The sequence below is a fragment of the Schistocerca nitens genome, chromosome 1 (assembly GCF_023898315.1).
Source record: "Schistocerca nitens isolate TAMUIC-IGC-003100 chromosome 1, iqSchNite1.1, whole genome shotgun sequence".
Lineage (NCBI taxonomy): Eukaryota > Metazoa > Arthropoda > Insecta > Orthoptera > Acrididae > Schistocerca > Schistocerca nitens.
This window is the reverse complement of record NC_064614.1, coordinates 1,217,131,150-1,217,146,400: the sequence shown is the minus strand read 5'-3', so window position 1 is coordinate 1,217,146,400 and position 15,251 is coordinate 1,217,131,150.

The window sequence follows — 15,251 nt, the reverse complement described above, 5'->3', positions numbered from 1 at the left end:
TACCATCAGTTATGCATACTGAGGAGCCATCTTATTTTTGATGATAGGCTTCTCACGTATGACAGAAAAGCCATCAATTTAAAACTTTCCTTGTCTTCTTCTGATTTTCTTACACCCACAGTTGGTTTCATTTGTAGCGCTTTATGTATTTGCTGTTGTGTGTACCTGTTGGCTTCAAAAACTCTTCTCAGGTGTAAAAGCTCATCCTCCAGACTGCTCTTGTCAGCAATGGCATGTGCTCTGTGTACTAGAGTTCTGAGTACACTCATTGTCTGTGAAGGATGGTGGCAGGTATTTGCACGTAAAAATAAATCCGTATTGGTCAGTTTTCGATAAACTGCATGTCCCAAGGTGCCATCATCTTTACGCCGTACCAGCACATCCAAAAATGGAAGGCAGTCGTCTTTTTTGAATTCCATTGTAAACTGAATTTGTCTGTGGATGGAGTTCAGATGATCTAAGAATTGTTTCAACTTGTCTTCAACATGAGGCCACACTACAAATGTGCTGTCAACATACCTCCAAAACACTGTGGGCTTCAAGCTTGCAGATTCTAGTGCCTTCTCCTCAAAGTCCTCCATAAAAAACTTGGCAATTTCTCTAATAAAATCACAAAGATGTCATGATGGTGCAGCTCGCAGTGATACATCAATATCATAGATCTATTTCCATGCATATGCCATACATCTTTGCCACCGATTAACATCTCTGGCACTTTGCGTATCTGTGGCTGCATGCGCTGTGGTGCAGTCCATGGATTTAAAAGAATGGAGCAAGTGCTGGAGTGTCAGTCACCTTGGCTCACTCTGAAGATGGCTGGATAGTATTCAACTAAAATATTAGAAGAAGTTAAATCTATGCAGCTGCGTGCCCAAAATTTTATTGATCAGTATTTGCACCTCGAACATACGAAGATCCACATGTAAACTCAATTTTTTTTTTCAATTGTTGGAACTCTGAAAGAGTGACATACCTGAGTTAAAAGACTGGTAAGGGTGTTTGGGGTATAAGTGGACATCCCACGATATTCAAAATGAGATCATTGATCTACTAGGAAAGTCTGTGTTAAGAAAGGTATTGGCTTCACTCAAGAAGACTGAACATTTTTCTATTATGGTTGACAAAACAAGTGATTCTTCTATTCATGAACAAGTCTCAGTTTGTATGTACTGTCGATGATTCCTTAATCGTCAATGAAGACTTTATTAGCTTTTATGAGACCCCCAACACTGAATCACAAACTCTGATTAGTATTTTAAAAGATGTTTTTGCTCATCTTCATTTGTCAATGGATAATTTAAGAGGACAGTGCTATGATGGTGCCCCGAATATGAGAGGTAGGTTCAAAGGACTAGAAAAGTTAGTTCTGGATATACAACCAGTAGCATGTTATGTGCACTGCACTGCTCACAGTTTAGACTTAGCAGTTGTAGACAGTCTCCACCATCTTACATCTATGGGGGATAGTATGGCTTTAGCCAAGGACTTAATAAACATCGTAAGGGAATCCAACAAAAGGATGGGACTTTGCAGAAGCAAACACAGTAAGAGTGTCAACGACCAAGCTGGTCTACAACCCCTTTGCCCAACTTGATGGACTGTGTGAGTTTCTAGTATCTTGAGCATATTGAAAAACTTTGAAGAACTTCTAGAGTTTTTTGAAACATTTTCTGCAGAGGACAAAACAGAGGCTGGTTACAAATGTACATGCTACCTTGAGTCAATGTTATAATTGAAGACCTATTCCTTTTTACGTCTTTATTGCCTTGCAATGAACCCAATAGAGGATGTCAATGAAAAAATTCAATGCCCTCATCCAAGTGTTGCTGATCTGAAAAGAATATATGATGGCTTGTGGCTTCAAGTGGACCCCCACAGGCCATTGCAGTTGAACAAGAGTGCTTCTTTTTAGTAAACAGAGGTGAAACAAATTTGGAATGAGTTTTTCAGAAATGAGAGACTTCACTCACGCTTGAATATGTGAGCCGATATCACTAATGAAAAACAACTGGTCTTAAAAAACATGCGTTAAGAAAGTACATTACACTGGAGCCTGCAGTTGGAGAAATGTTATGTGAAGTAGTGAAGTGCATTAAGCTTCTCCAAGCAGTTCCAATCATGACAGCAACATCAGAACAGTCATTTAGTGTCCTTAGATGTCTGAAGTCATATCTCCAATCAACAATGGGACAGGAGCGATTGAACAACTTGGCTGTTCTTCAAGCCCATCGAGATGTTTTGAACGAATTGGATATCCGACCAGTCATCACTTAGTTCATACTCACTAATCCAGTCATACGGTCGACATTTACACCTTTATAAAGACACTTTAGCCCTAATAATTGCATTTAGAGCAATATTGAGAATCTTTCTAAAATAGAGAATTAAATACATACATAATGTTAAATTTTCAGTTTCGAAATATTAGTACTAGTTTTGTATAGTATTACTATAATAGTTATTTTCAAATACTTAAATATTTTTAGGGTATAAGACCCAATTAAAACCTGGTATTTACATACTTTTTAACTGAAAGTATTAGGCATACTGTATTAACTTTATTAACTGTATTAAAGCATTAACTTTGAAATATTGTTTTTATTTAATGAACCCTGAGCCTTATTCAAAGTAAGCTTAAATTAGCTATTTCACTTATTAATCAAAGTGCTATTACTGTACAACAGCAATATTTTATGTTTTATTCTTTTAATGATAGTTTTGGATTTATTTCAGTATAATTTCAGTCTTTTCAGAGCTATATATTCACTGCTCTGTAATAGTCTATAAGCATGATTATTATTGTAAATTAAATTAGCTTGTTATGAAAATACTGTGTGTGTTTATGTTTTCTTTCTTTTTTCAAAGCCAAAAAATGCGTCAGGGTTGTTGAGTTTCCTGGAGTGTCAAGTTATCGAGAGTCCAATTTTTGGGGTTCTGATGTTGTTCATATGACTCTAAAATGCTTAAAAAAACTTTATAACTCACTATTTTTCATCTGAAATTTAAAAAATTTGCCAGGGCAAGACCTCCAGGTCTCCCCCCCCCCCCCCCCCAATATTTTTCATAAGTCAGTGCCCCTCCGCATACAATGCTTTGACAAATCTGGTAATTATTTTGGAATTAATTAATGACTGGATTTGCTAATATGATTTCGAATAGAGCCAAATAAATACTTAAAGAATCCTAATGGTTCTTCTTCCAAATGTGTATAATTAGTACAGAATTTATATTTGTTTATAAGTCAACAGTAACATTTAAGTCACAAAACAATTACTGATTTCACCCTATAACAAAAGATATTAAATAGGAATAGTCAAAATAAATTAGGAACTTGAATACATACACAAAACTAAGCACAAAATTAGATCTGGTGCTATATTTCTGTTAAGAAACTTTCTCTTTTATGAAAATGCAGATTATACTCATATATGTTAAAGGTAATTAGGAAAATCAAAATAAAATTAATTTAAGAAGGTATATGGCAAAATGACAGAGGAAGTAAAAAGATCCCAGCTTGCTTCATCACAATATCTATGTATCACTAACTACTAGAACATATATCTAAAAACAAAGATAATGTAACTTACCAAACAAAAGCATTGGTATGTTGATAGACACACAAACAAACACAAACACACACACAAAATTCAAGCTTTCGCAACCCACGGTTGCTTCATCAGGAAAGAGGGAAGGAGAGGGAAAGACGAAAGGATGTGGGTTTTAAGGGAGAGGGTAAGGAGTCATTCCAATCCCAGGAGCGGAAAGACTTACCTTAGGGGGAAAAAAGGACAGGTATACACTCGTACACACACACACACACACATATCCATCCGCACATATACAGACACAAGCAGACATATGTAAAGGCAAAGAGTTTGGGCAGAGATGTCAGTTAAGGCCGAAGTATAGAGGCAAAGATGTTGTTGAATGACAGGTGAGGTATGAGCGGCGGCAACTTGAAATTAGCGGACGTTGAGGCCTGGTGGGTAATGGGAAGAGAGGATATATTGAAGGGCAAGTTCCCATCTCTGGAGTTCTGTGTGTGTTTGTGTTTGTTTGTGTGTCTATCAACATACCAACACTTTCGTTTGGTAAGTTACATCATCTTTGTTTTTAAATATATTTTTCCCACATGGAATGTTTCCCTCTATTATATTCATAACTACTAGAACATACATACAATACATTTTGTGTTCTTGTTAATGACTCTGTGTGTTAGAAGACCAGAACCAGAATTTAAAGTCAAAGACAATTTGCTGATCTTGCCTATAATAATCATTACTGAGTGTAGAATTTTGTTTTCAAAATGACAAGGCTGCTCAGCTACCACGAGTACACCCAGCTCCACAGCAAGCATGAACAAAATTTACAAAACAGAGATTTCGCACTGTCAAAGTTGTGAAATACACAAAGTTCCACCAAAAGTTCTATTAACCATCCTGTACAACATCACCACTGTTTAGATGGTGACAGAAAAATTAAAGGGAGAGAAATTTAAATTGCAATTATCTTCAGTGAGTATTAAACTTGAACTCTTAAAGTTGGAATGAATGTTACTTGAGTGTTAAGTTAAATGTTAATGTGCTTCACAGAGAAGATTTTCCCCTTAATTAAGGGTGCCTTTAAAAGGATCTAAGCTTTCAGGATGGTCCAGCTATGCTTATGTTTACTAAGTTTACCTGTATGATATAGGTGCATACAGTAGCTATAGTGATCAAATGATTGTGATATGAAGCTCTAGACTCAACGCCACTGCTGTTGCATGCTGCTCTCCTGAAAAGCTTATTTAAGTTTATTTCTCATCGTAGACTTGCAGGGCCACCTACACTGAGTTGTATGAATTTAGTTGTCTCAAGTTTTTTGGGGAGAAAATAGTAGTAAATTACAGTCCCAGTGCATACATGGCCTATTGCTATGGAAGCAGACCATGTGCAGGCTCAAACCAACACTCGTAAAGCTACAGAGACAAATGTCTAATCATGTGTATATGTTAATTAAAAGCACAAATTTCCAAAGTTGTTAAAATGATGAAATTGCTCACCTTTGAATAAATATTTATTTATATGGTAGTTCTCTTTAACAAAACAACCAGTTTTGTATTTCTATTCACAAGATATTACACATCATTTAAATAAACTTAATCCTCTAATTAATTCCATAATGGCTGTCATGTGACAAAACAAAGAGATACACTCCAACAATACATCTCTCTGTTCCAGCATCTCAAGCCATAGTCAAAAGTATTATTAATCCAGTGTCAAGGATGGTATACCAGTAAAGAGTACCATCTCCTATGCAGAGTTTATTCTCATGGTCATTTTCTTTTGCTGTCACAGATATGTTAATTTTCAAGCGTATGTGTTGTCAACAAGTATGAATGACAAATCTCTGCCATTGCAAGTTCCTTGACTCTGTAACCTAACAGCCCACGCCATCTTGCTTGTTCAGTTCACTGTATGATTTGTTGTAATGTTGACATCTGTAATGAAATATACCAAGTCTTACAGAAATGAGTGTGTTTTCTCGGGCTACAACTCAATCGAAATACCACAGTGGTGGCCCCAACGGGGACCCAGTTCATCAGACGATCACAGGCTCCTACCCACTCCCACCTGGGGCTGACCACACGCTCCTCCAAGCTACAGTAACCCTCCACACATTGCTCCATCCTCATGTGCAGGCTGATGCCTCATCCACCCACACCACCTACAGGAGTTCCACGTCGACCTCCTTGTGTAGTACCTTCCGCAACAACCTCCGGAGATGGACATCCCAATCACGTCACTGCCATCTCCCTCACTGCCTTCCTGCCAGACAAGCCTCACTTCCACTGCACTCAAACAATTCTCCACACTGCATGGGGAGGTGAGGGGGGTGGGAGGGGGGGGGGTGAAGGTTCGCAGAAGAGCTTCTGTGGAATTTGGAAGGTAGGAGATGAGGTACTGGCAGAACTGAAGCTGTGAGGACAAGTTGTGAGTCGTGCTTGGGTAGCTCAGATGGTAGAGCAGTTTTAATCTTCCAGGAAGTTTCATATCAGTGCACACTCCACTGCAGAGTGAAAATAACATTCTGGGCACACTTCTCATCTCTTAAGCCAATTTGTATCATTGAAATGACTCTAGGAATATACTACAATGCACTATATAAGGATCATGAGGATAAGATTGGAATAATTACTGCATGCAAAGAGGCATTCAAACAGCCACTGGTACAGTGGAACATACCCTCTGCCAGGCACCTTCAGACTATAGATGTAGATAACCCATTGCACACATACACACACACACAAACACACACACACACACACACACACACACACACACACACACAAGATCTAAAAAGTAGAAAATAATTATTTAAATAAAAATAAATTTTTAATAGACCACTTTTTTTAAACAAGACTGAGTAGAATAAAATAACTTCTCCTAAACCCACACAGATTTCAAACCCCATATGGTTGGTCCTCAAAAGTTATGAGTGTGAATTTTTCATAACTATGAAAATACTTGTAAGATTTAGAATGAAGAACTTGAGCATAATCAGAGCTCAGTTAATGCATGAATAGTCCACCTCCTTATTATTATTTCTTGCATGAGTCCCACATTTCTTATTAGAGATCTTGCAAGTATTTTCATAGCTATTAGAGTTCACAATAACAAATTTACAAGACTATCTGTATGGGGCCACAAAGCTGTATGGGATAGATAGAATTATCTTATACATCCTACTCCGATTTCAGAATGTGGTAGGGGAAGGTTGTGTACACCTGACTACTTTGTACCTTTGACCACTGTGGCTTTTGGGGCCATCTGTATGTGATGAGATGAACTATATGTTCTAGTTCACAGTTTTTCCATAGAGGCAGCACATGCACACGCTTTTGTGGAGCTGTTTGAAAGAATATTTGTAAAATAAGAAGTTATTCATTTGAATCCAGAAAAGTACATATTATGCATATACTTCAAGATGTTATTTTATCATGTAAATTTGTTTAGATCTTAAATTAATCATTATTGATGTGTAATATAGTTAACATGAGTAATATTTATAAACAAATGTTTTAACTTATAACATAATCTAACACTGACATATGGTCCTAAGTGAAAGCCTTACTATATGTTGTACCTTTGACCATTCTGTGTGTGTGTGTGTGTACATTTGACTGGTCAAAGATACAACATGGATTTATATTCATCCAATAATAATTTTAACTACATAATGCCAAGAAATAAGGCAGGAATAACGAGTAAAAATTGTGAAATCAGATATGGAGGAAGCAGTGAATGCTGTAAAGTCGGGAGATCTTTCTATAGGAAAGGCAGGAAAACAGTTCAGAGTAAAAAAATATACACTAATTCTTCATCTGAAACAGTTCAGAGCATTTGGATAGGAGAGTTTGTGTATTCACATAACTTGGGTGTTTAAAAAGTTTTCAATAAAGCTAACAAACTATTGTTGGTTGAATGTATAAAAGAAGCAGCCAAGGTGCACCATGGTTTGAGCCTGATGATTGTAAGGAAATTGGCATACCAGTGTGCTGTGGCCAACAATAAAAATTTTCTTCCATCCTGGAAAACCAAAGAGAAATCTGGATTACAGTGGTTAAAATATTTGCTTAAGAGGTACTCCGATGAACTCTCCTTGTAAAAACCAGAAGAAACCAAAGTTTGCTTGAGCCTTTGTATTCGGTTGTGAGACTGTGAAAACTGTTTTCCAGAATAATAAGGAAGAATTATAATGACATACTTTCCAACCATCTGACATGTGGAACTTGAATAAGACTGGAATATCAACAGTTCATGTCTGCAACAAAATTGTAGCCCTGAAGGGGTGTAAACAAATTGGAGCTGTCACATCACAGGAAAGAGGTGTGAATGTGACAATGATTGCTGCAGTGAATGCTTCAGGGAACTCAAAACAGCCCATGCTAGTTTTTCCAAGATTCCATTTCAAGAATATTATGGACTGTGCGGCTGGTCCCGGTGGAGGTCCGAGTCCTCCCTCAGGCATGGGTGTGTGTGTTTGTCCTTAGGATAATTTAGGTTAAGTAGTGTGTAAGCTTAGGGATTGATGATCTTAGCAATTAAGTCCCATAAGATTTGACACACAATTGAACTTTTTTTTTTCAAGGATATTATGTTTTCATGGTGCACCACCTGGGTCCATTGGAAGAGGATCTTGTTCAGGATAGTCCAATGAAGACCTTTTTTTGGCTTTTCTGAAGCATTTCATCTGACTTGTCAAGTCCAGTTGAGAAAGCCCTGTGGTTTTACTCATGGACAAACATGGAAGCCATATTAGTTTCCCAGCAGTAACATTTACGAAAGAGCTAGGAATTTTCATGATGACTTTTCACTCTCATACAAGCCATAAGATGCAGCCTCTTGACAGGACAGTGTTTGACATGAAACTTACTTCAACACTGCCATGAATGAGTGGATATTAACACCTGGGAATACAGGAAAACATATCACAATGTATCATACTGTAACCCTTCTAGGAATAACCTATCCAAAAGCATTTTACCCAGAAAACATTATCAGTGGTCTTCATGTTTTGGGACTGGTCCTCATGAATGAAAATGTTTTTGGGGATGTTGAGTTTACTACCATAAGCATAACTGGCTGATCAATTGATAATGAAATCTTGGGCAGTCCAACTCAGGAAAACTCAGAAGAACCACTTCTTGAAGCTCAGTCATCTACAGACTACAAGTACCAGCCTGTCACTCCAGAAATGATTCCTCTATTCCCAAGAGCTGACCCAAGAAAAGAAAGCAGCAAAGGTCAGAGGAGAGGAAAATCTAGAATAGTAATTGACACCCTTGGAAACGGAGCCCATGAGAAAATAAGGAAGAAAGTCACTACACAGAAACAAGAGAATCCTATACATAGGCCTACTACCATCAAAGTGAAGAAAATTACAGCTATGAGATATCTCTTTGATGATTTTTCTGATTACAAAGCCATGAATGCAAGTGACATGTGTGATGATGAGTCATCAGTGCATTGGGAAAATGAATTAAATGATTCAGAAGACCAAGATGAAGTATGTCTAACTAAGAAGATTTTCAACACAACCTTGAGCCAAGAAAATGTTAAAGAAGAAGATTATGTTTGGGTTAATGTGCCTATTGGTGCAGGAAAAGTAGCTAAACATGTTGCAGCTCAAGTGTTAAAAGTAATTGGAAAAAGAGAGACTTGCTGTGAAATTTATGAGACAGTACAGGAGGCATGTTAAAATTTTCACAATGCCATTTGTGGATGACATCAGTGTGGTGTACAAAGAAGAAGTTGTTGGAGAGTTCACATGAGTGCAACCACAACGTCATGGACAAATAAAATTTCTGTTATTTTTCATTCATATGCCACCACAAAAATAAGAACACATTATATTTGTATTAATTTTCTGTCTTGTTAAAGATAAAAGCATAATGGAAAGTGAGTTTTCATACCAGTGTTCTATTTTATTCACATTGTTAATGGTACAATTGTATGTCATTGTATGGTTGACCAATTGACACTTCTACTAAAAGTAATACTTCTGTGAAACTGTTCAAGAAAAAAAAATTGTAAGCTCTCCATTCTGCTCACTTCCTACTCCCGCCTTGGAGTACCACTATCCAGCACCTCTACAACAACCTCCAAACCTCTCCCACGCCCCCTCATAGCTGACAAACCCTGTCTCGCTGACCTACTACACTTACCCCAACCTCTGAAACTTCCTCCCAGCACCACACAGAATCCAGAACCTAAACAGATGCACAACACAGTCATGAACCTTTCCTCCAGAAGCCTTAGCCCTGCAGAAATATCAGTTCTTTCCAAAGGCTTCACCTTTTGCCCCATTCCCAAATTCAGTCATGCAAGACTTGTTAGAGACCTCTCCTTCTTCTGGTTCCTACAGTGGACACACTTTTTTGCCACCAACCCTACCAATCAGACTCAACCAAAGACCAATATTGAACTATGCCTAACTCAGTTCACTCCTTCATCCAACTGTGATCCACCCCTACTGCCCCCAAACCACCCCCTGTTAACTTTCCAGAGTTTCTTAACCTCAAACCTTGCCTCAGCATCATTCCCCAAATCCCTCAACATGCAGACTAACCTTGCATCCACAGAAAGAACCGCAGTCCACCAACTAAAAACTGATCCTGACATCATAATCCTATCTGCGGACAAAGGCTCCACCATTGTTGTTCAGAACCGCAGGGATTACCTGGCAGAAGGACTCCACCAGCTGTCAGATACTTCCACCTACAAACCTTGCCACAGTGACCCCATGCCAGTAATCCAGCAGGATCTCCAGCCACTACTCACATCCTTAGGCCCCTCCCCAGAGACCATCTCTCTACTCACCCCTACCACTCACTGCACTCCTACATTCTACATGCTTCCTAAAGTCCATAAACCTAACCACCCAGGAAGTGTCATTGTGGCCGGTTACTGAGAGAATATCTGCTCTCATAGACCAACACCTTCAACCTATTACCCACAACCTACCCTCATATGTGAAAGATACCAACCATTTCCTCCACCAACTCCCTACAGTTCCTGTCCCTTTACCACACGGTGTCCTGCTCATCACTATTGATGCCACCTCCCTGTACACTAACATTCCTAATGCTCATGGCCTTACCACTATTGAACACTACCTTTCCCAATGCTCGATCGATTCCAAACCAACGATCTCTTTCCTAGTCGCCATGACCAACTATGTCCTCACCCACAATTACTTCTCCTTTGAAGGCATTACCTACAAATTAATTTGGGGTATGGCTATGGGTACCCACATGGCACCATCCTATGCCAACCTATTCATGGGCCATCTACAGGAATCCTTCCTAAACACCCAGAATCCTAAACCCCTCACCTGGTTCAAATGTATCAAAACACTATGGGACTTAACATCTAAGGTCATCAGTCCCCTACAGTTAGAACTACTTAAACCTAACTAACCTAAGGGCATCACACGCATCCATGCCTGAGGGAGGATTCGAACTTGCGACCATAGCAGCTGTGTGGTTTTGGACTGAAGCACCTAGAACTGCTTGGCCAAAGCGGCAGGCAAACCCCTCACCTGGTTCAGATTCATTGATGACATATTTGCTATCTGGATCGAAGGTGAGGACACCTTATCCACATTCCTACAGAATCTCAACAACTTCTCCCCCATTTGCTTCACCTGGTCCTACTCAACCCAACAAGCCACCTTCCTAGATGTTGACCACCACCTTGAAGATGGCTACATAAGTACCTTTGTACATATCAAACCTACTGACCATCAGCAATACCTTCACTTTGACAGCTGACACCCATTCCATATCAAGAAGTCCCCTCCATACAGCCTATCCACCCATGGTCACAGCATCTACAGTGATGAGCAGTTCCTCTCAAAATATACCGAGAGTCTTACTGATGCCTTCACTGACTGTGAGTATCCTCCCAACCTTGTACAAAAACAAATCTCCCGTGCCTTATCTTTCCAGTCTCCCACCACCTCTCAAAGTCCAACTGTCCAGCCACAGAGGAGCATTCCCCTCGTAACTCAGTACCACCACGGGCTGGAGCAACTGAATTACACGGTCTGCTAAGGTTTTGATTACCTCTTGTCATACCCTGAAATAAAAAATGTCTTGCCCGCTATCCTTGCCACCCCTCCCACAGTGGTATTCCACCGGCCACCAAATCTACACAATATACTCGGCCATTCTTACACAACCTCTGCTCCCAATCTCTTACCTCATGGCTCATATCCCTGTAATAGACCTAGATGCAAGACCTGTCCCGTACGTTCTCCCACCATCACCTACTCCAGTCCGGTCACTAACATCACTTATCCCATCAAAGACTGGCTACCGTATGGACTACAAGCTAAGCTGCAACCATTGTGCTGCATTCTGTGTAGGCATGACAACCAACAAGCTGTCTGCCTGCTTGAATGTCCACAGACAAACTGTGGCCAAGAAACAAGTGGACCACCCTGTTGCTGAACACACTGCCAAACATAATATCCTTCATTTCAATGACTGCTTCACAGCCTGTGCCATATGGGTCCTTCCCACCAACACCAACTTTTCTTAATTGCTCAGGTGGGAACTTTCCCTGCAATCCATCTAACATTCCTTTAACCCTCTTGGCCTCAACCTTTGTTAGTCGCTGTCCTCACCTATCCAGCCCCTTCTCTATTTCTCTCCTTTTCTGCTACTTCCCCCTCTCCCATCCTACCTCTTCCTGCCTGCCGTGCAACATGCAGCACTTCACTGTCCGCCATCCCCACCATACTATACCTCTCCTTCCCTGCCCCAGCCTCCTCCTTTTCCCCCACCCAGTTTCCATTCCCATCATGCACTGGTGCTGCTGCTCACAGCGTGGTTTCAGTTTTCTGAGACTGCAGTCGTGTGTGTGTGTTGCATTTGCGTGTGTGCGTGTGTGTGTGTGTGTGTGTGTGTGTGTGTGTGTGTGTGTGTCTATTGTTGACAGAGGTCATTGGCTGAAAGCTTTAAGTGTGAAAATCTTTTTGTTGTGCCTATCTGTGACTCAGCATTGTGAGTAGCAACTTTTCTTCTCATAATATTGTCACTTTCCATCCTGGATTTTCCATTTGTTGAAATTATATTTGAAATAAGGTATGTACTTTCAAATAACATAACTAAAATATTGTTCAGAGTATTAACGGGTCATTTATAATTATAAATATGAAAACTGATCGAAGGTACACAACCTTCCCCTACATTAAAAATTATTATAATTTTATGCTTCTTTATTCACACAACACTTGTTGTTGTTGTGGTCTTCAGTCCTGAGACTGGTTTGATGCAGCTCTTCATGCTACTCTATCCTGTGCAAGCTTCTTCATCTCCCAGTACCTACTGCAGCCTACATCCTTCTGAATCTGCTTAGCGTATTCATCTCTTGGTCTCCCTCTACGATTTTTACCCTCCACGCTGCCCTCCAATGCTAAATTTGTGATCCCTTGATGCCTCAAAACATGTCCTACCAACCGATCTAGTCAAGTTGTGCCACAAACTTCTCTTCTCCCCAATCCTATTCAATACCTCCTCATTAGTTACGTGATCTACCCACCTTATCTTCAGCATTCTTCTGTAGCACCACATTTCGAAAGCTTCTATTCTCTTCTTGTCCAAACTGGTTATCGTCCATGTTTCACTTCCATACATGGCTACACTCCATACAAATACTTTCAGAAACGACTTCCTGACATTTAAATCTATACTCAATGTTAACAAATTTCTCTTCTTCAGAAACGATTTCCTTGCCATTGCCAGTCTACATTTTATATCCTCTCTACTTCGACCATCATCAGTTATTTTACTCCCTAAATAGCAAAACTCCTTTACTACTTTAAGTGTCTCATTTCCTTATCTAATCCCCTCAGCATCACCCGATTTAATTTGACTACATTCCATTATCCTTGTTTTGCTTTTGTTGATGTTCATCTTATATCCTCCTTTCAAGACACTGTCCATTCCGTTCAACTGCTCTTCCAAGTCCTTTTCTGTCTCTGACAGAATTACAATGTCATCGGCGAACCTCAAAGTTTTTACTTCTTCTCCATGAATTTTAATACCTACTCCGAATTTTTCTTTTGTTTCCTTTACTGCTTGCTCAATATAGAGGATTAATAGCATTGGGGAGAGGCTACAGCTCTGTCTCACTCCCTTCCCAACCACTGCTTCTCCTTCACGTCCCTCGGCTCTTACATCTGCCATCTGGTTTCTGTACAAATTGTAAATAACCTTTCGCTCCCTGTATTTTACCTCTGCCACCTTCAGAATTTGAAAGAGAGTATTCCAGTCAACATTGTCAAAAGCTTTCTCTAAGTCTACAAATGCTAGAAACATAGGTTTACCTTTTCTTAATCTTTCTTCTAAGATATGTCATAGGGTCAGTATTGCCTCACGTGTTCCAACATTTCTACGGAATCCAAACTGATCTTCCCCGAGGTCAGCTTCTACCAGTTTTTCCATTCGTCTATAAAGAATTCGCGTTAGTATTTTACCGCTGTGACTTATTAAACTGATAGTTCGGTAATTTTCACATCTGTCAACACCTGCTTTCTTTGGTATTGGAATTACTATATTCGTCTTGAAGTCTGAGGGAATTTCACCTGTCTCATACATCTTGCTCACCAGATGGTAGAGTTTTGTCAGGACTGGCTCTCCCAAGGCCGTCAGTAGTTCTAATGGAATGTTTTCTACTCCTGGGGTTGTTTCGACTCGGGGTTTTTCAGTGCTCTGTCAAACTCTTCACGCAGTATCATATCACCCATTTCATCTTCATCTACATCCTCTTCGATTTCCATAATATTGTCCTCAAGTACATCGCGCTTGTATAGACCCTCTATATACTCCTTCCACCTTTCTGCTTTCCCTTCTTTGCTTAGAACTTGGTTTCCATCTGAGCTCCTGATATTCATGCAAGTGGTTCTCTTTTCTCCAAAGGTCTCTTTAATTTTCCTGTAGGCAGTATCTATCTTACCCCTCGTGAGATAAGCTTCTACATCCTTACATTTGCCCTCTAGCCATCCCTGCTTAGCCATTTTGCACTTCCTGTCGATCTCATTTTTGAGATGTTTGTATTCCTTTTTGCCTGCTTCACTTACTGCATTTTTGTATTTTCTCCTTTCATCTAAATTCAGTATCTCTTCTGTTACCAAAGGATTTCTACTAGCCCTCGTCTTTTTTCCTACCTGATCCTCTGCTGCCTTCACTATTTCATTCCTCAAAGCTACCCATTCTTCTTCTACTGTATTTCTTTCCCCCATTCCTGTCAGTTGTTCCCATATGCTCTCCCTGAAACTCTGTACACTTATCTAAGACATACATACATTGTTTTTCAGTACACAGTTGACTTTCACAGGTGACTTTACAACATGTCAAAGATGGACAGTATAAACAAATTGCAGGAAATAACCAACATCCACTCTAAGAGTATGTTTTGACTATAAGCTGCTCACTGAGTGAAGTGGTTCATTAGTTAGCACACTGGACTTGCATTTGGAAGGATGACAGTTCAAATATACATCTGGTCATCCAGATTTAGTTTTTCTGTGGTTTTACTAAATTGCTTCAGCCAGATGCAGGGATGGTGCCACTGGAAGGCACAAATGATTTCCTCCCCTGTACTTGACACAGCCTGAGCTTGTTCTCTAACAACCTTGATGTCATCGAATGTTAAACCCTAATCTTCTGTCATTTTTTATAAGCAGCACCTAAACTCTCAGGG